At 35.0% G+C, this 25,924-nt stretch overlaps 1 pseudogene; it reads left to right on the top strand.

The window, feature by feature from the left end:
- Positions 1–8,571: 8,571 nt before the first annotated feature.
- On the top strand, positions 8,572–14,554 carry LOC114619381 (annotated as a pseudogene).
- Positions 14,555–25,924: the final 11,370 nt, after the last annotated feature.

Below are 25,924 nucleotides of genomic sequence, written 5' to 3'. Positions count from 1 at the left end.
AAGTCTTAATGATGATCTTATAAGAATTCCTAAGATTATATCAATGATTATTTAGCTCTTTTATACTGGGACTGGTATTAAGTCCCTTTCTGATAGTCAAAGCTGCAATGAGAACTCTGTCAGTCTCCCGAGTGTCATCAGTTAATTGCCCTTAGATAGTAACCAGACTTTCTCCTGCTCAGAGCACATTCCAAGGTGGTTGTAAAACAATTAACCAAAGGTCACTAAAAGGGAACTCATGATTTATTATAGGTACTAGGACAGAAGAGAAAATATTGTCTGGGTTTATCTATACAAAACTTCACTAATTTCTTAGTCATAGTTTTAAACCTTCAGTGAACCTGTGGAGCTAGACAGGTGATGAATGTTTAGCCAGATAATTACTCCTAATGAGTATGCATGTAAACATTCTGTGTTGTAAACTTCTATTTCAATTTATGATTTGAATTTTGGTGTGAACTTGTGATGAACTTTGTAACATGTGACCATGTACTCTGTAAGATGTATAAGTACTGGGGACAAAGAGATGAGAGTTAGTTAGATATAGAATACAGTTAGTTAGATATAGAAGTAGAATAGAAGATAGAATAGAGATAGAATAGAGTTTTTCCCTTTACCTAGATAGAATAGAAGTTTTCCTTTTTCCCCACTTAGGTCCTTCCCATTTTTTCTCTTAGATAGCTTTCATAGGAAACTTTTTACACTTAGTAATAAACTCTATATAATAACTTCTCTAAGTGTCTTTTCTTCCTGCTACCTCAAACTAACATACCTAAGGTAGAGCCTAGCAGTGCCTGCAGAGAGAGTACAAAGGCTATTTGCTTAATCCTCTGCTGTCCCTGGGCTGAGGTACTAGTGGTCAGAAACTGCAGTTTCTGGCCTCAGAGGATCAAACAGATAGCAGGTCAGCTACAGTAGCCTAGTAAGTAAACTTAAGTAATGCAGACTAGTAAAATTTCATTAAACAGTAACCCTAAATATCTCATAAGACCAAAGTCTTACCCTGCTGATGCTCTTCCAATTCCCATCCCTCTCAGCTACCTCAAGAGGAACCACCGAGAAGAAAGAAGATCTCTCTTCTCCTCCCACCAAGCCCGGGCTGGCTCCCACCACCAGGTAAGTATTCAGAGTACTGACAAAACCATGATCAGAACCTCATGCAATCCTAAGTAGAGAGCACAGATAATCTCTTCCTTAATTTATAATCTATAGCAAAAATGTGATTATAATTTTCAAATGATTATTTTTCTACCCAAGGGCTACATTCAAAAATTCAACCAATGGTAAATAGAAATTATTCTAAAAATATCTTATCTGTTCTAAAAAGATCAGCTATATAATACTGCATTAGTATTTATATTACAATAAATAGTAGTAGGTATTTAAAATAATTCCTTGATTATTTAAAGTATAGGGCAAAGTATGCATAGTGTACATACTAATAATTTTTCCTTTCATTCGACTCAACTAGGTTAGAGTATCTGTAGGTTATGATGTGTTTTTAGAATTTTATTGGTACTGAAGAATGGCCATATGCTAATTTTTATTATTTGATAACTTCATATATATATGACATGGGTTTTGAAAAATGCATCAACATTCTTTCTCCTCAAATTTCTCTTCTATTTTTAAACCCACTCTTCTTTTCCAACTTCATGCTTTCTCTATTCCTGAAAACCACATAGTCTACTTAATGTACATGAGTATAGGGCCATCAACTTGATAATAGATAGCCTCTCAGAGTCTGCATTCCTGAAGAAAATTTACTCTGCCTTCTTCTACAGTCTTTCATGGTCAATGGCTCCTAGATAGTGATGAGACCTTATAAGCTCCTCCTTGTGGCATGTCAGGATTTTGACTGACTTGTCTTGCCACTGACTAGTCACAGCCACTACAAGTTAATGTTTGCAACGGCCTGTGCATGTTCTTTTAAATTGCAAAATCTACAGAGCTATTCCATGCAAGCAACAGCTTATGTAATGTCTTTGTTCAAAGTATATGTATAAGCTCAGAAGCCCATGGAGAATATTCTTCCAAAATTGTGATGATTTCTGAAATTCTGTATCTTATAAAAGTATGTAAATCCTCCAATTAATAATGAGTTGTCAAGTGCAACAAGGCAATTGGGAAAAATCTCAGAGATGACAACTATCTTTTTCTTTCTTCTTCAAAAGTACTGCTATAATGCTTCTTATTTGCAAGGTGTTATGAGCATATTTAGTAGAAAATGAGTGAGATGTGCATAATGCCTTCAAGAAGTCACAGTCTAGTAACAAGGATAAAGCACTGACTTGTAACTTAATTCTTTTATTCTTTGACAGGAAACAATCCCAGCCTCAAATAAATGTGCCCTATATACAACTATATAAAATGTCAATATTATCTTTTTTCTATATCCAAAGCATGTGATCTATTGTGTATAAATAGTGGAGACTACTTTTACACCCCACAATCAAGATATTCAATGCTTTTTGGGCATAATGATTCAAAGTTAAAATCTCATCACACAGGAGACTTGCTAAGATGAATTGTCATATGTTTCAGACCATCTAAGCTAAACAATGACATTATAGCTTAGAAGTATTTGAACATGTTGTCATGCAGATAATATGTAGATAATAGTGCATTTATGGGGATTATGCAACCTTTTGGAGTTAATGTATTGCTGGAGGAAGTACAACATCTGAAATTGCTTTTAAGTGCTTACAGCCCTTTCCCACTCTCTATTCCCTCCTCACTTACTTTTTATAAGTGAATGAGAATGTGATGACTCAGCACCTTCTTATGCTTCCAGATGCACCAGACATTCCCTGCCATGGTTGGCTGTATATCTCCAGAGCTATAAGAAAAACAAAACAAAAATGAAACAACAACAAAACTAAAATAAAACAAATCAAAAATAAAAAAAAAAAACAAATGTAAAACACGAACACAACAAAAAAAGCCCAACAAGTGAAAAACATCAAAACCCTTTCTACCTTAAGTTGCTTTCATCATTGCATTTTATTACAACATAAAAGTAAACAAAACATCCCAAAACAATACATAATCAATTGGTGACTTTTATAAAAGTTTGGATTATATCAGTAATAACATAACTTTTGTTCTGCTCTGAAGCTTATACAAGATAAAATGTGGAATTGACTATTTTATAAAGGAATAACTACCTTGTGTGCTATTGTAAAGAAAGTGAAAGAAAAGACACAAAGTGATATAGGAACATAATGCTATGCTACAAGGGTATTGGGCTGTAGCACATTGTCTGAGTTCACTTTACGTGCACCGGGCAGATGTCAGGCTGTGAGAAGCTTCAGGACTCCACTCCAGGGATAGGGAGAACACAATCTGGGGTCCTGCAGGGGACGGAGCTCTTGAGTTGGGGTCCCCAGGACATCCCACAGGGATGGGGCTTTTAGTCACAGAAACTCACTTGGCTGGGTCAAGGCTGACTCTACTAGCTCACTTGAGTTGGCAGCCTCCATGGCTGGAAGCATAGAAAAGTCATTGGCAGGAAGTTAGAAGGTAGTTCAGTAGTTAAAGAACTTCTCCATGGTTCCCCATGGAGGGACCCAAAGAAGAGAGGTAGTCCAGGTCTTAAAATGCTTATTGTCATGGTGGAAAATGGATAGAGCTATACTGTGGGACCATGAAAGAATGGCTTGGTTTTTGGTAGAAGCACTGGCTAAAATGGCTGGAGACCCTACAAGGGACAGAAAACATTTTGCCACACTCCCAGATTCCAGGCTCCTGACACACAGTCTAAGACCTCCATTTGATCTGCACCGTTCAGTCACATAGGGCAATGACCCTACCAGCCCCTCCACAGGTAGAGGACTTGACTACAGGTCTCAGGGCCTCGAGAGATTTCCAAATTAATGAAATACCTAATGGCCAGAGGGTGTAGCCAATTACTTATTCCTTTCACAGACCCTCCTCCTTCCTCCCTCCCTATTTAAGTCAAGTCTGTCTTGACTTAAGTGGGAGTGCATCCAGATTCAACTACCATGTGCTATGAAAATAAAGCTGTTTGGAACCATGGACTCCCTTGTGTCTTTTGGGACTCACCATGGGGAACCTTGGAGAAGGCCTTTAATGAGCCTCTGTAGCCACAGCTGCCACACTTCCCTGAGGACTTCTCTGTATTCCAACCATGGGGGCCACCTCTTCAAGCAAGCTAGCTGACCCTGGGTACCACCAGAGCTCTCCCTCCCCCCTTTGTTTCTTTTGGCTACAGGCAAGCCCCTTATGCCCCTAGTCTCCATTTTGCCACAGCTTCCCAGTGGCATTTGTGAGCCCCAGAATGAAGGCTACCGGTCTCTGGGTCTACTTAAGGAGTCCTTAGCCCCCAACCCCCGCAGAACTTCAGACTGAGTGAGAACTCTCCCTGCTTAGTGGGGCCCTCAGAGCCCACCTGGTGCCCTGCACAGAGTGAACTAAGTCAAGATACCCATGCTCCAGTCTCTTTGGAGCCAAGGGAATCACAATTGCCCCAAAAGATTCAGGAACTAATCACCTCACATTATACCCCATGTTCCCAGGGCAGACGTGAGGTTAAATACCTTTTACAAGGAGGACGGTATGGGAAAAAATGCTTAATTGGCTGCACCCTCTGGCCTTTAGGTATCTCATGAATATGGAGATCTGTCTTGAGGCTCTGTGGCCTGTAGTCATGCCCTCTACCTGTCCTACTTGACCATAACCTATGGTAACAAACCTCTCTGTGGGAGGGGCTACAGCTATGTGAACGGAGCCAGGGACCCAGGAGCAAGGCCAATCTCCTACCATCCCTGGGGGTTCTCCAAGGTTCAAGGCCTGTGCACAACCAGGTATCCAGCTGCTTCTCACAGCCCCACACAAATGTCAGAGTAAAGGACATGTTTTGGTATATCAATAGGGCTAGGTAACTACTATCTTTAATATACAAATATAACCAAATATTTACAGAAATATTTTTACTCAGTAGTTGTTATGTCTTAAACCATAAATGTCTCTGCAGTTTCTTATGTTGTGGCACTTGGTTCCCACTTGGTCGTGGTGATTTAGTTATAGCAAAATCTTTATTTTATGGAGCTCATGTAGCAAAAGGGGGTCTTTGTGATGCACAACATATACCAAAATCTGACCTCCATAATTGAGCTATCTCAATCATTATGCCTTCTCTAACAGTATGAACTATGCCATCTAAACTGCAACTGTACCTCTCTATGCTTGACATGTTTTGTTGTGTTTCCTTTTATACTAGGAAGAGTCACTAATAATAGGCTAATAATGGGAAAGGACTATTAGTCCTATGTCCATGCTTTGATGTATAGATTGTGTCTTCCCAACTCTTGAACTATATACATATTTAATTCATTGATGAAAACATAAATTACTGTTGGTGTATTTTTACTTTTTTTGCTTTTCTAAATTCTGTTTAAAATTATTTAATGTACTTTAAGTCTTAGGTATTATGCAATATTTAATTACACTCAGAGAGAACAAATATAGATTACATATATATTATCTAGTCAAATGATGTCATATTGTTTGGAATAACTAAAATAAGTATTTCATCCCATGGCATAATGTATAGTAAGTCATAGCATATTGGCATTTGAGGTATTTGATAATTTCAGGACTAAAGTAAGAGAGTATCCTTCCAAATAGATAAGAAATATTATATCACTTGAATATAATATACTATTTTAAAAATTTTAATACAAATTAATATAAAATATAATTTTCACCTGAATAAAATGTTTATAAATATTGCCTAACACAACCATACTTTATTTATTTAGTTGAGAATAAGTTTGCCTCACTAAAATAACCAGATAATACATATGACAACAAAAAGATATCCCACTGGGCTATATTTCATTTAAAGATTAAAACATCTAAATGTGTCACTATATCAATAATTTATTAATAATTAATGATTTATTTTAGTAAATTCTTAATGGAATAATGTTAAAATCTAAGATCAATATAGAATATATAAACACTATGTAGGAATTATAGGCATATGATAAATTATAGAAAATATTTTATGGAATAAATTATATATTAGTATGTAGACTGTTTAATAAATTATATATGGCTTTTAAAAATATAAATTACATATGTATTTATTTTCTGGAAGTGTCTGATCATAGAAGCTTATCATTCCTTTATTAAGTCTATAAAGGACACGTAGAGAAAGGTTTCAAAGCATTTAACATATTACTTCTAATTCTAGAAATTGATGATTTATACCAAATCTAGAATGATTTATACCAAAGTGTTTCTTATACTAATTTACAACCAAGCAAAACAGGAACTAAAATGCTACATTTAAAATAAAATCAAATAAAATGCCTGGAGCCTTGTTGTGGTGGATAAATAGAGACCATCAGGCAATGTATAGAATACTGTTCTCAACACTCTATGCCCACAATCAAGGAGCTTTCTTTTAGACAGAAGGTAAAGGAACAAGTCACCAGGAGTAATCATTTTTATTTTTATGAATATTTATAAGTACATCTTAAAAGTAATTTGCCCAGGTAACATTAATTGAAGGTATAGCTTCTGTATTTCTTGTATAAACTTAAATATCTTTCAGCCTTACTTGTGGTTGTTTGCTTTACAGTTTGGTGTAGCCTTGAGCTAAGTACTTTGAAGATTTCTAAATGTGGTTATCCAGTGTTTTGTATGTTTCAGATGTATTCAATCTACTTGTCCCTGATCAAATACTTGTTGACTTTACTATTTGCATAAGGTGTTTATTCAAATGATTTATTTAATTAGTGACCCTTCTTCACAAACTCATTGTCTTTCCCTTAGGCTTTTATATTTCACATCAATAACTCAAAGGTTATTTTTATCCTACCCATGCCTATACATGTTCAGACACATTCAGGATGTCAAAGTGAAAGAGTATAATATCCAGCCCTGGGGGAAGGGAGAGGAAACTGAAAACAGTATCCAGGTACAAGCAACCAACACACATAATGTAATGTTACAGCTTATTTTATTGGCATTATCATTGTGAGTTTGAGTTAAGAAAGCTTTTAAGCTATGATATTTTGGCTTCTTGAAGGATCACAGAAAATATCTCTCTCTCTCTCTCTCTCTCTCTCTCTCTCTCTCTCTCTCTCTGTCTTTCCCTCTCTCTTTGTAAAGTGTAGAAGGAAGGGTGGTGCCCACCTCTGCTAAAGGTCAGGGGCTAGGCAGTCACAAAGATAACTCCTGAATGAAGACCTAAGTGAAGCCTGCCTGAGAGTAAGGATTGGTGACGCAGACAATGCCAGACAATTGGGAACTGCTGCTTGGAAGAGATGCTTGGTAAGAGCTTGCTGTGGCATTCTCACCTGCTCCCATAGTCGGACCCACTGATTCTGCATCACGTATCCCTTCAGGTTAAGTCCTGGACAATCAAAGAAGATTTTAACTAAACCTGAGCCAGGCACAACATGGCCATCGTAGATCCTTCATTCTGGTATATCCTTTATCTAATAAGATGATTCTATCTACTTTCCGTGCCTGGCATAAACACAGGGAAACTGGCACTGGGGCATCAGGGTTCCTGGTTCAATTCTTACAGGAAGAGCTTTCCAGGTGTTATTCTCCAAATCCTCTTTCTTCATTGAATTGTTTTGGAGAAAGTTAATTATATAATACATAATGCATGTCATACCAGTATGGCCACACTGAATATTATGTTTGCATGTATAAGGAGGAAAGTAAATGAAACATCCAATTCAATAAGTATAGTATATAAGTAGTTATTCTCAAATAAATAAAGAAAGAAATCTTTAAGCAGATAACCATTGTTGAGAGGTGGTACTTTTCTCAATCTAAAGCCAATGGAGAATGTAGAACGGTTTTGGACAGGTTGATGACATGACTAGAACTGACATTCTGTGGATTTATTCTAAAGCTGGGTACACAAGATCTGATTGTTAAGAGCTTAGTGGAGGGCTATGAGCTACCTAATCATCAAGGCAGAGTGGCATTTACGCATTTTAATCCATTATCTTTGTCTAATAAGTTGTTAATTTTCAAATGCACTATATTTTTAGAAGGAATACAGACAAAAATATGTACCAAATTTTGTGGTAATATTAGGATGAACAGCTCATACGAATTCTATCAAACAAATTCTACCAAGAGAACAATAGAATTGTCTAATTTGTGTTCATTCTTAACAGCATTTTTATCTTTTTTTCATTTTTATAGCAGTATTCTATCTCAATATCTTTTTTAAAAAATATATTTATTAGAAAAATTAGAGCTGGGCATACGAGTAGAAGCTTGTAATCCCCGAATAAGTGTGACCTGCATGTAATTGTCTCGCCAGCAAGAACACACGCAGAAACCAGGATCCTTTTGCAGCAAACCTTTTATTGCGATGAAAGGAGGAAGACCCCGGGCCCCAAAAAGGCACTGTTTATATACCCTTGGAGTGGCGTGTTTATTTCTGATTGGCTGCTTACTTGTTACCCGCCAAAACGCCCCAGGATGGGCTGTGACTTGGCGCGCACTCACTTCCCGCACATGCGCAACAGTTTGTTTATCGGGATGGGCAGCGGATGTCAGCGCCATCTTGTAATGGCGATTGGTCTTGCTGCCGGCACTACTGCGGTAGCGGCTTCCTACAAATAAGCCTCCTGAATTTCTTGAGAACTTGTCAAAAAAGTCAAAAGAAAAAAAACTATAAATATATACTCTTTCATAGATATTTACTTCGCTCTTTCGTAGATAGCAACATTTTGTCTTGAATAACTTGTGCAGTTTTATGTAGCTTTCTTCTGTCTATTCTTGCTTATCAAACAATTCATTACTTACTGGTTTCAAACTAATAACACGTTTCATTATAGTTCTGTATTTGGGGGTTACTGATCAAGACAGAATTTAGCAAAGTAACGATACTATTACATACGGTGGTGATTATGTCACTGTGCTGTACAGTTGGAGACTAGGTTATCTGTATATTCTAAGTCATGATCACATATAAGTCAAAATAACTAATTTCTAATAGAAGGCCTCTATGTGCTCATTTATTTTTAATTTCTGTAAATTATTAGGTTTCTGTAGTTTCTCAAGACAGAACTAGATTTTTTTCATGTTTGCTAAGCTATTTAAGGTACCTTTCCAATAATAACAATGTGATTATTCTCAAGTTTATCAATTGGGGTAAAAAACTAAAGAAGTCAAGCTTTCATTACTCAAGAAAAAAATGTGAATAATGAGACTCAAGACAAAATGTTGACAATTTTTTACATTCAAAAAAGAGATGACGCAAAGAAGACTTGGCATCTTTTTAGTATTTGTTAGAGGAGAATATCGATTCACATCCTTAGTACCTAAATATTTGGAATGAGCAAACAACTTAATATTTGATATATCAGTTTCTTAAGCTGGGAGATGTAAAAAATGTATTATATTTATTCATATATGTATATAAATAAATACACATAAAGGAATATAAGTTTAATATATACATAGAATACATATATAAATAAATCCATACCTATAAATATATAACAAGTATCATTAAATTTGTCAGGATTTGAAGGAAAGTCTATTCATAAAAGCAATAGTTTGCTTAATTTTCAGTACATGTTACAACATAGTTTGTTTTCACACTATGCTTTGTAAGTATTGTTATATTTTGCTCAGTTTACCACTTCCAATTTCAATAATTATATGAGTCACTTATGTTTCTTATAAATATATTATTCTGATACTGTCATGCTTTTTAATTATATGTAAAACCTAGTTTCACAATTATTATAGAATTCTCTTAAGTAGGTAGCAATAATAATTTTGAATAGAACAAAATAATAATGCTTTATTCTGATACAGGAAAACAATCCAATGATGATTCATGTTTCGTTTACCTGCCATAAGCTTAGTTTGGGGACAAGGCAATTCCCTTAAGTAAAGGCAAATTAAATTACACATTATGCCTGCAGGACTTCAAACAATTATGCCAATCAGTAATTTTCTAGGTCCAACATATTAAAAGCCATTTATTCACCATTAAATGGGTGAGATAGGTCCTTAGAATATGTAAACCACACAGTTATGTTGAGTATTAAAAAATGCGCACATAAACCTACTAAAATAGACAATATGACTCTAACTGTACTTCTACCAGTTGTGGTGGATATTGAAAAGTTCTTGTAATACAATGGTTTGGAATGAGAGTTGTTATATCCTCTAGAATATTCTTCCTAGCAAACTTAGAGGAAATTAAATTTACAAGAGAAGCTTTCTGTTTCCAAGTTATCATCCTGATCTACAATTAAGATTGCAGATATCGCCTCTCCTCTTATTAAATCCTGTAAATGTGCCTGGAAGCTACTGCAAAGGGAACATCCACAAAATGAGATGAAGAAATACATAAATAAGAAATGTGAGTTTAGTATTCATTACTCATGATTTCCAATCTGTGCATGGAAAATGAGTTGAACATTTACGTCCATTCCACTTTTACTAATATTGACCAAACAGAATGCTCTCAGGACAGCATTGTTTTGTCGGAGACTGTGGGTAAAAAGGAATTCAGACATCATTTGCTAAGTTCTGTCCTTCTACATGTGAAACACAAATAATTAAACACAAATAAGCAAATAAAGAAAATACTTTCCAACAATTCACACTTAATAAATGACCAAACTAAATCATATAGATTATAGAACTTTTAAATTTGCAAGCCTGTTTACTAGTATATTGCTAACACTCATCCAGAAATGGAGTGCATTAACACACTTTAAGTCATATATATAAATTATTAATATATATATGACTCAAGATATATCTCTGTAGGTTACATGTACTATAGACCTATCTGAGCCATCATGATTAAATGGCTTATAATAAGTTTGACATAGAATATTCTGATTGATATTGTTTAAATAGGATTATTATATATATGGTCAGTATATATATATTCATAATTATATATTATCAGCATATATATACAGATTTTATATATACATGTGATATATATATATAATTCTCTGGTTAAATGATGCTCTGAAAACAGTATTGACATGAGAAATTTGATGACTCTACATATGAAAAGCATGATGAAGTATAAAATATCAGTTTTCTACCAAAATGAAAAATGACATAAATACAAATTACAGTTTCAGAATACTTGTAAGAATAACATATGAAATACTATTTAAATAAATAAATTCATCTAACAGAAGACTGACAGAAATATTAATTTGAAAATAAAACCACAAAATATTTGCCCAGAGTAGTTCAGAGATATTGAACAAAAATAAAGTCATTCATATCACATTTAGCATAGTGTGAATAAAATCAAATTAACTATATCTCCATTTATTAAAAAAGTGATATCAAATACTCTTTCTATTAATAAATTTATTTATTCACTTTACATCCTGATTGCAGTCCCCCCTCTTTCTAGTTCCCCTTTCCCATAATCTCTACCCCTACCCATGTCCCCTTCTTTTATGAGAATGGTGAGCCATTCTCACCCTTTGTACCAGCCCACTTTGGCACATCAAGTCACTCCAGGACAGAATATCCTCTCCCAATGAGGTGAGACAAGGCAGCCTAGTTAGGGAAAATTTTTATTTCATCAATCATGTTCAATATTTTATGTACCTTGTGATATTGTATATTTATGTAATGTTTATCATTTATTCTAAAAGACACTATGTCTTTCAAGAAAATCTCATCAGTTAGTTGTCTTACTTACAAGTCTATTTTTTAGTATTTCTTTGTGTAGATTATCTACATATATAAATAGATTTAGATTATATATTATATTTTAAAATATTTATGTTTATATTAATCTTATATAGGACTGATAGTGACCTGGTTTAAACATTCGATTTGTAATAAAAATTCCTCATTATAATTACAGATTATTTGTAGCATTTGTTTTATAGTTGACATTCTTTGAAAGTCCAAATGTTTCACTTTACTAAGTCAATATGATTATTTTTGAAGTTGTAGTGATAATAGAAATGATATCTGATATAGAAAATACTAAATATTGCTCACATTTCTGTGACCTTTATTAATATTACTATTTTGGTTTTTGAAATAGGGTTTCTCTGTGTAGCCCTGGCATCCTCGAACTCATTCTATAGGCCAGGTTGGCCTTGAACTCAGAGATCTATCTAGGCCTCTTGACTTTGTGGATTAAAGTCATGAATCACCCCTACCCTGTGGCCTCTTGAACTTAGGAAAAGCACTTTTTCAAATGTAAAGAATAAATGTTTATGCAAGAATCAGACGTGAACATTTTCCAGTTATATTTTAAAAGTTTTCTAAACGTTGAATGAATTTTAAATGAGAATGTATAAGAAATAGTATCTGCTTATGTAGCGGCCCGTTTGGGTCAGTCAACAGATTCTCCTGCGCAGGAGTGAGGATGCACGCTTCCAATTCCTGTGGTGTCCTTCACTGTATCCCACTTACTGGAGCTCCAACGTTGACGTGCCGCTATGTCCCAGCCCATTCTGCCCCCTGTTTTGGTGCCACTTTGTAATGCCGTTCTGCTGCTCCAGTCAATGGGTGAGGGTCTAGCAAGAGAGAGAGGACGGAGGGGAGAGAGACGTGATGGATGGAGACAAGACAGAGATCTTGTTTATTGAAAGGAAATCCTGGGTATTTATACCCTTTACCATGTGCCTTGCCCTTGTGGACAAGCACAACTGTGCTTTGCAGGATGGATGTCATGTGTGCCTTGCAGCTGGGGGCACTAAACACCAAAACGAGATATGTGATAAAAACAAGATGTTTATCAGAGTGTGCTCAGCTGTTGTAAGCTGTTAAAAACAAGTCTCTTGTCAGGGTATATGGCTCGAGATGGCTGCAAAGATGCTAGCCGTCGGCTCCCAACATGCTTAGAAGTTACATACATGTCTCTGAAGGAAACTGCATAAAAGAAAGGGTGCAAAGAAGAGGAGTAGTAGATACATGTCACACAGGAGACACTTCTGAATTAACTTTCCAGCTTTTGACTGAACCAATGTGGCAAAAACATGTCTTTGGAACTACATTCTCTTTGAGAAGTGGAACATAAAAGACTCACTCTAGAAAATAATTTGGATGAACAAATATCTTATTGATGAAAAAATAGGGTTATAAAAGTCCCCATGACTTTTACAGAGTGTCTTATTATGGCTCTAGGGCTATGTTCTGCATCTGGGGAATCAGATCAAGGAGTATAGTGCCATAGATTCTGATGCTTCTGCTGAAGGGAACAAGTTTCCAGCTTAATTCTCATCCAGCCTTTGCCATCCTATTCTGTGTCTATCAAGTATGGGTAAAAGATTTTTCACAAGGCCTCCCTGGTTAATACTCTGTATATGATGTCAATTGTGCATGGGAGAATAATACAGTCTCCTTTCTAAACTCAGTTAGCATTCTTTCATTTTACATTAACATCATAGACCTAAAAATTTAATAGTGGTTTCAAAATTAATACTGCTTTCAAATAATGCGTATTTTACTGTAATATTTTTTTTCCAAATGTAAAACCTTCAAATAGGAAGAATAAACATATGTATCTAACTTTAATGGTTAGAGTTAAGGTGGTCTATTGAAACATTCATTTTATTTGTTGGATGTTGCAAGCTCATTTCTATTTGTTCTGTTTTATTTTTCAATAAAAGACTCTTTTCTGTTGAGAGTGAGGAAAGCGATGTGATGGTGAATAGTTGCAGAGAAATAAAAAAGGATGAACTATATTTATAAGCAGCTGATAAAACGCACTAAGGAGTAGTATATTCATTAAAAACAATTCTAAGAGCTCTCTCCTCCAGTCGAGCAGTTTACTCAAAGGAAAGAAGGCCAAGGGGAAGTAGGTGGTCATGGCCTCTGCTATTATGAAGAAACAGGAGGTCCAAAGGGTAGTCAGTCCTTTGAGGAAAGGCCCAAGAACTTCAGCGTTATGTGGAACATCGAGCCCAAAAGAGATCTCACATTCTTTGTCAAATTGCCTCTCTATATCAGGCTTCAGTGGCAAAGGGCCATACTCTAGAAGCCACTCAAAGTACCTGATGCCATTAACCAGTTCCAGGTCCTGGAGCAGCTGTTACCAGCTGCTTAAGCTTGTCCACAGATACAGGCCAGAGATAAAGTAGGAGAAAAAGCAAAGGCTCCTGCCCTGTGCTGAGAAGAAAGCTGCTGGCAAAGGGATGGTCCCAACTAAGAGACCACGAGTTCCTGGAGCAAAGGTCAATACTACAGTCACCATCTTGGTGGGGAAGAAAGCTGAGCTGGTGGTGATTGCCTAAGATGCAGATCCTTTGAGCTGGTGGTTTTCCTACCTGTTCTATGTCAAAAGATGGGAGTGCCCTACAGAATCATTAAGGGAAAGAACAGGCTGGGGCAGCTGATCCAAAGGAAGATGTACACCATGGTTGCTCTCACACGAGTTGACTTGGAAGACAAGGGTGCTCTGGCTAAGGTGGTGAAAGCTATTAGGACCAATTACAATGACAGATATGATGTGATCCATCGTGACTGTGGAGGCAATGTCCTGGGTCCTAAGTCTGTGGCTCGCATCCATTGCCACGCTATAAAAGTCAAAACCTAAGAACTCTCCTCTAAAATGTACACTGCTAAGTATTCTGTACATACATATAATTACAAAATTTAAAAACAATCAATACTAAGAGTCTATCTGAGGGAAATATTTTTAAAAAATGTTAAAGGGCCGTTAGATTCACATGGGACTGGGATTTGCCTGTGTGAAAGGAGAGAAGTTTCACAAAGGCCAAGGTGTTGTATTTATATTACAAACGTGAGTTGGAAATAATTCTGAAATTTAAATATTTTTCTATGAGTTTTGTATGCAATATTCAGTACTTTCTTTTCATGTGAATGCATTGTGTTTTGGCAAATGCATTCAGAGAAAATTATGTCATGTCATTATGGAAGAGTAGCTTTGTGCTTGAGGAAAATAATACTTGAAGTGCAGCCAAGAAATAGTAGATTTTGGTTGGAGATTAGATAATTACATAAAATCATAATTCAATTATAGTACATATTTAACTACTATAAATTAGATAAGTGGATTTATTTTAAAACATTAGACAATTATAAATCAAAACCCTAGACTTTAGACTTTGGGTTGTGAATGAAAATTTGTTTAAATTTCCAGTTGTAGCATATTCACTCAATTATTGCACAAATAATTATTTATTTTCTACCCCAGGGTAGCAGTTGTAATACTTTTAAATTGCTAACAATTATAGATTATCACAGAAACAGTCACTTGAAACAACAGAAATCATTGGCTTTCTGATTGATGGATCCAAACACTAGCATAGATATGACCACAATAAGTATATATATGTGGAGGAGGCTTCCCTCGTCTAATATTCAAATAAACTTATTCTTCCTCCTTCATAGAATAAACATACAGTCTGGCCCTGGACATTTTTGTTAAATGCTTATAGAAATCAAACCTCTCAAAATTGACTGAGGTACTACAGTAAGGAATGCATCAATGATATATGTATATCTAGCTTAAGAATTTTATGTAATACCAGGGCATGCTTAGAAGAAAGTCCTAATGTTCAATTTCATGAGATATCTAATAATGTATAAGTAATTAAAACTTTGTAGTATTTTCTGGACAACCGAAGTACATAAGTCCAAAGAGATGAACAATTCTTAGGGCTATCTGGCAGGAGCATGGTGAGAGGTGAAGCTGAAGGAGCCTTAGGAAGAAGGCCAGGATTGCTGTGGTAAAGGAAGACTACCAGTGCCTCATGGCATAGATAGTACTGAACTTGGGCGTCTGGAGGGCTTAAGTGGAGCTTCTGTGTATGTTCACTTAGGAAACTCCAGTGGTTTATTCCAGAAAGAATTGCTCTTGCAGAGGCTGAGAAATGGAGAGAGAGCTCATTATCCCATTCTGTCATTCTACTTAGGTTTTGTTAAGTCCTTCTGATGTTCGGTGACAAAAATATTAATATCTCACCATATATAATGCCATTGACTTTGAGAAATATTGAGAGGTAGAAAAGATACGGGCATCCTATAAATAATCCATAGATGCTCTAGTCTATTTTGATTTGAACAATATCTTGTTTTGTTTGTTTGTTTGATTTTGAAAGAGAAGCAGATGCCCAACATTATCAGCACATGTTTTATTTATTGCAAAGGGTTTTCTATCTTGTGAACATTTGATTTGTCTTATCCAGGACACCTCAGCACATTTGTGAAAGAGCTTTGGCAAGTGTACCTTACTTCATCAGCAGATGCAGTGACAGCCAACACTTTATCTCCTAATCTGATATCTCCTTTTCTTCTTTTTTCTACACCAGATCATTATGAACTGTTGTACAGAAACATACATGGATTCCCAATTTAGCTTCAATAGCTCTTAAGAACTAATGTTGCTCAAAGTTAGAGGTGGGTATAAGAAAGTCGTTTCACTAAGATCTTACCAACAATGTAATTTGGCTGCAGATAATACATTTACTTAGCAGATACACTTCCACAATTAGCAAAACTATTTTCACAATTTAAATATTCTAATGAACCATGTTTGGTTATTTCCTTCTCTTTTAGGGATGTTCATAAAACAGCTGTATTTCAGACATGATTTAATTTTGTAAGCAGTTCTTAGGCAATGACTAGAAGCCTATGAGTCAACAGATTTAAACCTCTAGGAAATAAATCCTTATTTGTAATATCTGAAAAGCCAGACATTAGCAAGTATCTAATGTGTCTCCAAAATAAGTTAGCTAATTTCATATACTCTGAACAACACTAGCATAATTATGATAGTTCATTAGTCTATTAAAGTATATTTTGATAATGAATGGGCTGACATAAAACTTTAAAATGTTTTCTAATATTTACCATGAAGATTAACAAAGCTTTGGTAGTAAACCTAGTTGAAATATGCAAAACACTGCACTCTGCAGCGTACTTATTCTGATTGAATCCTAACATACACCCTTGAAAGTAGGTAGGTTGCTGATTAAAGAAAATGATAAGACTAGATGCACACAGACATAAATTCACACACACACTCTCTGTCACTCATGATATTTCCTGCTCACCTATTTTAAAACAAGTTTTTTTTATCAACTTGAATATTCAATATCTATCTAATTTTAAAAGAAGCAAAGACACATGAAATTCATATTTCAAACGGGAGAATCTCTAATAAATACAGAAAGTGCCCAACACACACATAGACACATACATGCACACACACATGGGAAGAAAGACAGAGAGGGGGGAAAGATATTTCTCATTCACACTATCTTTGTAGCTCTGAATGTCTCTCAATTCACAATCCTGCCTCAGCTTTTTAGTGTTGGATTTCAGGCCTTATTTGCCACAAATGGCTGGAGAACATATAGAATGTTTTCTTATCACTTCCTGCACAGATTTCTCTTCTTCCATTTTCTCCCTTGTTCAAACTTTCTTTGTTGACCTATGTTTGACACTACAGTGTTCTTCCCAGCCATTCTAAGAATCAGACCCTTTGTTGAGCATGTGTTCTAATTGGAGCTCTGTCCCTAACCTCTAACACCATTATTTAAGCTTTAGACCTGGAGGTAAATCACATCATCCATTGACCTAAATGAAGTCACACTGTAAAAGTTGCTGCAAAGATGTATTTCAAGAACCACAGTTAGTGTGCCTGTATGCATTGAGAAGACTAGGAGAGAAGTGAACTTTACATAATTTACACTTTTAAGCTCATTAGTGTGGTTGACATTTGAATCCCAGCCCAGGGATTCTACCCTGGCTTTGGTTAATTGAATTCCCAGTTAAAAAACACACTCACACTCTTTATATTTATAGTAAGCCTTAAACAACACAAGAGCTGGGCAGCTGCTTACCTAACTCCAAGCTGTTCAGTCTACTTTCCTACTAATAACTCTGAGTTTTTACTTATGACTTACTATGTTTCATCGGGGCTGCTCTGAACATTAACTGGCCAGCTCTCAGGATCATGCATTTGTGGATCATCTAATCCATGGTGGCTTCTTCTTCCTTTCCTTCTGTTCTTTTGTTCCTTGTGGTCCTTCTCTCCCCTGAAGCCTGGAAACCTAAACTCTGCCTATGTCTCTTTTGCACAGCTATTGGCTATTGACATCTTTATTTACCAATCAAAATCAACTTTGGGGCAGAGTAACAGGGGCTACATGCAGTCTCCACATTTTGGGGGCCCGCACTTAGCACTACAATAGACAGTAAATGACAAAGCCTCAACACATTAATATTTGAAAAAATATTATAAAAAGGAATATGAAGAAAAAGGGCATTCTGAAAATCTTGGAATTTTATATTACTATCATGTAGATTGAATAGCGTAGTGCATTTTGTGAACTATATAAGAGCTTTCCATGTTTGTTGCGTAGTGTAAACAAATGTTAAGAGATAAAACCAGAATGGTAAACTAAGGATCGGTGATAAAAACTCTTTAAATCCAAATAAGAATAATATCTATCTTGGAAACAATGAGGAAACACAATAAATCTTTGAGTAGAGGAAACAAAATAAATCTTTCTAAGGCAAAGGAGAGTAGCAGAATTCCTTTACAGAGACCAACTGAAATACAGGCATTGTGAAGCTTATTCACTAGTGGCTGCTACTCTAGGTGTGTCAGCTGCATATGAATGAATAGGATCATCCCTTTTATCTGTAATAATTTGTGTGAAGTGGAGATGGAAATTATAATGGGAATTTGATTGAAATGTTAAGGCAATATGCAATGAAGATTCAAGCAGATACCTTGATCAATTCAGCAATTGATTACTTAACTAATTGTGTGATGGATGAAGAAGGTTTTCAGAAACAGGGCATACATGTTAGGCTAATTTTACCTCAGAATTCAAGAAAAGACAGAGAACCAGAAGATATACCCTAATTCCGACTAGAGTATCTGGGAAGAGGTGCTGAAATTTACAAGAACAAAAAATTCTCAACTTCCTCGATACAAGGTAATGAAGTGTTTTTACACTCTCCTGATGCTTGTGGAGTTCTGAGAAACATGAGTTCAGTGATCAATACATTTGATTCTCACTCAGGAAGCAATCTGCAGTTTCAGATGATCAGGACTCTATTACAGACTTGATCATATCTAGCTACTTTTTCTTATTCTCTTTGCTATTTTCTTGTTATTTCTCCAATCATCAAATGACTACTAACCTCTGGATATAGCTCTTGATTCTCACCTCTACTTAATATGTGTTCACTGACCTGGATATTTCTTCCTATCTCAGGCCACCAAGGAACACACAGTGATATCTGTTTAAAAGAAAAAAATCTATAGTCTGATAGTCAGTTCTAACATAGCTCTCCAGCCTGGTGATCATTAGGCAGTTCAGGTTTGTTTCCTACAATCCATTAGATATCTCATACCCATATCCAATATATTTCTCAAGTTTTCTAGGTCCAAAATTGAGTTTTTCAACCTCAGAAAATTATTGTATTTCTGTATGTCTCTGACTAAGAATCCTACTGTTTTCTGTGCCTCTTATAACAGGTATTAGATCTACCAGTGTCAGACACTGACAACTGGTCTCATTGCTTCCATAGTTTGTGCAAACCCATTGTGAATAGTGTAGTAATTTTAAAATGTGATTTTTGTCTTTTATTCTTATGGTAAAGCTTACTAATTGACTCACATCATTCAGGGGGTGAAATATTACATTTATACATAAGATTATCTGTACTGTATTTAGCATTGTTTTTAATCTATAATGTTGAGACCTGTGTTGTCTCTCCTTTTCTGCTTCTTATACAGTTACAACCTGGACAACTTTCTACATTCTTATACATTATGTGCTTCGATAAAATTTCATCACTCATCCAACCTAAATTATTCAAATAGTTCAGATTACTTAGTTTGTTTATTATAAATCTTGGCTTTGCTCTAATGTTTTTCTATTTTTTTTATGTAAAAGCAGTGCGTAATCTCAACATTGCTCTAATAAGCAATCTGTGGGTTGTAAAGCACTTATCTGTCTCTTAGCTGCATAGTACATTTCATTCTGTTATCAAATTTTTCCTACTCTGTCTTTTTCCCTTCATACCCTTACTGATATCTCAATCTTGAAGTACCAGCATCTTTCCTATGATTTAGTCAAAAGTTCTACTAACTTTAACTGTATATATTCACTACTCATTAGAACTGAACTAAGGAGGTTGCTCCAAGGTAAAGCTCTTTCAATACAAAGTGACTACATGGGTTTGAATCCAGAGAACATATACCAAACTCAATATGATAGCATTCATCTGTAATCATAGGAGGTAGAGACGCAAGAATCCAGAGGTGTTCTCTGGCTAAATAGTATGTAGTAACAAGCAAAAAATCCTGTTTTAAATATGTTGAAAGTTAATAACTGCTACTCAGTGATTCCTGATCCTCATATATTCACTTGATCACGTCTCTCCATCTCTCTCTCTGGCACACACCCACCATGCGCCCCCCTCACAAGCACACACACACACACACACACACACACACACACAGAGAGAGAGAGAGAGAGAGAGAGAGAGAGAGAGAGAGAGAGAGGAATACAAGATAAGTGTAAACTCTAAAGTAAAACTATACAAAGTCATAACGAAAACCTACAAATTTTAATATAATTATGATTGCCTTCTTGACTCGTTATAGTTCCACCTCATTTGCATAAATTCTTATCTTTAATGCTATTCCAACTGGGTTGATTATCTTAATTTCTGGTGTAAAATATCATAGATATATATTTTAAATTCTTGTTTCATGTTACCATTTCTATTATTTTGGTAGAGATAGTTCTTTCTCCTTTTCCTACCATGAATTGAACACAGAATTCTAAAAGAAAACTTCTGTTCAAGCTTTTTCTGAACATTCTTATCAATAAGCATATCAAAAATTCATCAAGATTTACACATGAGTACTTACGTATTTAGTAAAACATCAAATATACCAATATAAGGAGCTCTTAATGCATTACTGTTGTTACAAATTGTCACAAAGCTGATAGCTCAAATCATCTGAAAACCAGTTTTGAATTCACACATCTTAAAATCATGGTAGTTGTAGAAATTTCTTTTTTTCTGGAATCTCCGGGTGAGAATGCTTACCTTCTCTCTATAATCTGCAAGCCACATACAGGTCTCAGTGTGGGGCTTTTTACTTTATCTTCAAACTCCAGAAAAATGGCATTGTTTGTCTTCCTAGGCCTTCTTCCTTCTGGTCAATCTACTCTTTCTGACTCTGCTGCTCTGTCTTCTTAAAATAGTCCTTTCATTGTTGTGCCACAGTATCAGAGAAAGTAGATTAAGAAAGGAAGATTCAATGCATCATGGTTTTGTATATTTACAGCTCATGGCCAGCTGCCTGCAATTCTTTTAAGGTGCAGCAAGACAAAGCATCAATGAAAGAAATGTGCTCACTTCTTGCAATCAGTGAGCAGAGACAAAGAAACATAAAAAGCATCATAAGATATATCCTTCTAGGCAAAACTCTATTGATCATTACCTCTGACTAGAAACAGTTAGCATTCGTTCTCCATTACTCTCAATAGCATCACTAGATGAAGGTCACAGTTTTAGCACATGAACATCTATGGTCATTATAGATATAATCATAACATGCTCTACTATGTAAAGTCAATCATCACACTAGATCTACCCAAGAAATGCAAGAAAAATTCCTTTAGAGAAGACTTTTTGATAATCAATCTTAATTGAATTTTCATGATTTGTTTAAGGACAACTTAGAAATATTAATAGGTCTTAAACAGTATGATGTGGGCATCAAGCCAGACAATATATTGCCAGGAACAGAGACATTATCATTGTTTCACCATTTTAAAGGCAATGATTCTTTGACTTCTGTAGCACTGCATGTAATTTGTACATAGAAATAATTGGGTGAATTAATTGTAGCAGACGATAGTAAATATCGGCTTCAGCAAATTTGATTGGTCACCTGTATCAGATGAGAGAATAAATCCCTGCTTGTTTTATTCTGTTTGAAGTGCAGAAGACACGCATATGAGAATGACAGCCATCTTCAATGAGGTCATAACACTAGGGTAGAAACAGCAAATGGTCATCAGTAGGCAGAGTAATAGAAAACTGAAAGAAAAAAACTAAATCCAAATCGACAGTACAGATTATGTTAAATAAATTTGTACTTAACTGCTAACAACAATTCTGCAACTTTTATTATTTTTTGTTTTTTTTTTGTTTTTGTTTTCTTTTTGTTGGACAGCAATATAGTGGAACAAGCTATTATTAGTGTCCTTTAGTGATGTTAAAAGTACTTTCAAATGTGTTTTATACCGAAACTACAGTATTCTCTGTCATACAAAATCTATAATCATATGAATATTTCATTCTCTGTGATAATTCTTCATTATATGGAGAGAGATAAAATGTAACAGGTTGTATTACTTCTTGGAAAACAATGTGCATTCAAAGGTAAAAACTGAAGGTAGCATGTAACCTCCTTTTTTTACCTCCAACTAATTCTGCCACATTCTTACTGTAAATTGTGTCTATTATATTTATTCTTGACATTGGGTTGGCCATCACCATTGTTATGGTAGTTCATACAAATGAGATGATCTTGTATATTATTGTTGAATAAGTATTTATTTTAAGCAGATATTATTCTAAATCTCAGAGAAATTGTTATATTTAAATTTTTGAGTGGAGACTGGGAAAAGTGGAGGTAGGGGAAAATGTGGCGTAATGTATGTAGAGAATAAAAAAAGACAGCCTTTATAGAAGTTCAACATATCATTTTGTTGATAAACACTCTGGAATTAAAACCAATAGCATACTAAGGGAGGATTTTTATTCCAGTTGGTTATTGGCAATGCTAAGAAGTAATATTAGCAATATTTAAATGGAATGGATAATACCATCTATATAAGAAGATAAATGTCATATTCCTTTCCAAAGATATATTGGAATGAAATGAAAAAAGGTCAATGAAAACTGGAAACAATACAGGAATTTTGAGTTTAGTTCTATGAAAAAAGTATTATTTCCACAAACAAAATAAATCTTCAAAATCTTAACTAATACTATTTTGTCCTTATTACTTTTAATAAAAGTGAAATACACATTATCGCCTTTTGTAGTCATCTTAATTTTAAATATACCTAAGGTCTTTATTCTGTCGGTTCATCAGGGAGTAAATGGAGTTTGCTAAGAATATATTTTATTCTACTGCCTTAACTCCCCATTGTTTCTATTCTTGAATTCTTTGGATCTCAGAAGAGAGACTTTTAAAACTCTCCCCTTCTACTGAGGCATTGTCTGCCACCTTTAAAAAAAAACACTGACAACTTTTGTGTTACTGAAGATTTGAGATTGTTGGTTAGATTTAGTACCAACTTGCAACATTTTAATTGGAAGCTTAGCTTATTTTACACTTGGGTGGTGATTTTTGCCAACGGTAGTGTTTCAAGGACATGGAAAAATTAGTTATACAGCTAGAACTTTCTTTTGCTTCTTAAGAAGCAACTGGATTTTCTTTGGGAAAAATTCAAATGTAAATATTTAGATTAAAAAACAAGAGAATCACTGAGGATAAGCACAGCTATGAAAACATTCATGACACAATTGTATTAAATTATACTTCTCATGTATTTAAGTTTTAATAGCCTATATTTTTCATTATTTCATCATATGAACTGAAATTAAGATTTTAAATAATGGTTTCAATGGCTTGTAAAAAATTATCTTACTTAGAATTCCAAGTTATTTAAGAAGTTTAATGAAATGACATCTATCCTGCTTCATAATACAATTTAATAATCTCATAAAAAGAAATAGCAAACACGTGATTTTATGCCTTTCATGTGTAGTTTCATAATTTTTCTTCATTTAATTGCAGTAATTCTCACAGATTACCTACAGTTCATAATAAAGTTCTTACTACATTTTCCACTTTCATGGCAAAAATATATAAACCAACGTTTAAGTGCAGTTATTATATATAGAAAAGAAGTAGAACATTTTCATTTAAATTAATAATTTGATTATCTTTACAAACTCTAGGATTTAATCTCAACAAATACACCACTTGTCTCCCATATATGATGAAAGTCTCAGTTTTACTTATCTTTTTCTTTTTCTACTGTCATTTTACTTAAAATTACTACTCTATACACATGTAGGATCAGAGCCAATTCTTGTGTGACAAATGTTTCTGGGAAGACACACTCCATACATTTCCTCTGTCCCCAGAAAGGGGACCTGCTGCATTCCCGAGTATGACTACATCAGTATTTAATTTGTGAGCCAGAGGTTCTAACTAAAGGACACTGAGGGGTCACTGACAAGGAGCTGGGATAACTCAAAAGCAGGTGCATCACTGGAAATCCTTTACCACACAGAGATGTGCCTGGAAAGCAGCAAACCTGTAGCTCTCGGAGAACAGAGACAGCCCCACAGTCTGAATAACATAGTTAGGTTGGTCAGAGCCTCGACAACCAGAGTGGTTACACAATATTTTTTTTTAACACTGCTGATTAGGAGGCTCAGGATATTCTAGTCTTCCGTTTTCCTGGTCATGTGGCTTTCTGTTTACTTTATGTGTCTCCTTTTCCTTTTTGGATGAAATGCTTCCATTCTGAGGAAACTTTGATGTTCAGAGGAAAATACCATATATTGTGAAATCTTACACGAAACTGTAATCATTGACACCACTTCATAGCTCAGTGACTATGCATGACTAAATCTTATATAGAAGATTTAAGTTTTAATTTTATAGACGATTTAATTTTAATTTTAATTTATAATAAATATCATAAACATAGTAAATCCATTATAATTGCATTTTCCTTTTTTCAATTGTTTTATTTATTTAAATTCCAGACGTTCCTCCCCCTCTGCATCTCCCCTCCCATAGATCTTCATCCCATCTCCCTCTCTTTTGTTTCTGAGAGGGTGCTCCCCCATTCCCCTTACCTGGGGTCTCACTCAAGTCTCTGTAGGATTAGGCACATCCTTTCCTACTGAGACCAGACAAGGCCATCCTCGGACCAGCCTGTTATACTTGCATTTTGATAAAGCAAAATAATATTCAACAATATCCATTCCCAAAATGAGAACACTGTAAGTCACAGCAAATCTATTAGTTTACATTTTCAAATTTGAAAATAAACAGAAATTCCCTTAATGATGTGTCAGCCAATCGCATTATATACTTTCTTAATTATTTACCTAACTTTAGTATATTTTTTCCCCTTCCCTTCTCCCTCTTGCTCCTGCCCAGTCCCGTTCACTCCGGGCTTTTAAATATATTTATTATATGTAAGTACACTGTAGCTCTTTACTTTGTGAGCCACCATGTGGTTGCTGGGATTTGAACTCATGACCTCCGGAAGAACAGTCATTGCTCTTAACTGTTGAGCCATCTCACCAGCACCCAAGTTAGTAGATTTTTTTTTTTGGATACTTTATTTATTTACATTTCAGATGTCATCCCCTTTCCCCATTCTTTCCCCCACCAGTACATTTTTAAAACTCATTTTTTAGATGTTTTTCATGGAAGAGAAGGCTTTTTATACAACACCACAGGGATAGATTGACCAGTTTCTCTAACTTTGACTGTCTTCACCTAAGCTTGAACTTACATAAAAATGTAGCCCTATTTTCAGTGTCCCACTCCTTATATCTGATGTCTTTTTGGTGTCTATTCTGCCCTTTTTATTAAAGAAATCATGTATACAGAAAACTAGTGGCAGAATATTTAAAACTAATATTTTTTAAAAATATCTGTAATGCTTAATGAATTTTTCTTAATACAATGTTAATATTTTATGATTATTTTCCTATTTTTATTATTACTATTTAAGAACAGTACTTTGGTTGGGATGTTGATTCACTCCTAAAGTCCTTTTACCCAAGAGGCAGACACAAACCACATTACTTTACATAATAGCTCTCTCTCTCTCTCTCTCTCTCTCTCTCTCTCTCTCTC

The sequence above is a fragment of the Grammomys surdaster genome, unplaced genomic scaffold (genome assembly GCF_004785775.1).
Source record: "Grammomys surdaster isolate TR1022 unplaced genomic scaffold, NIH_TR_1.0 150, whole genome shotgun sequence".
NCBI classification, from domain to species: domain Eukaryota; kingdom Metazoa; phylum Chordata; class Mammalia; order Rodentia; family Muridae; genus Grammomys; species Grammomys surdaster.
The sequence above is the reverse complement of the archived record's forward strand: the minus strand, read 5'-3'. Positions and strand labels throughout refer to the sequence as shown.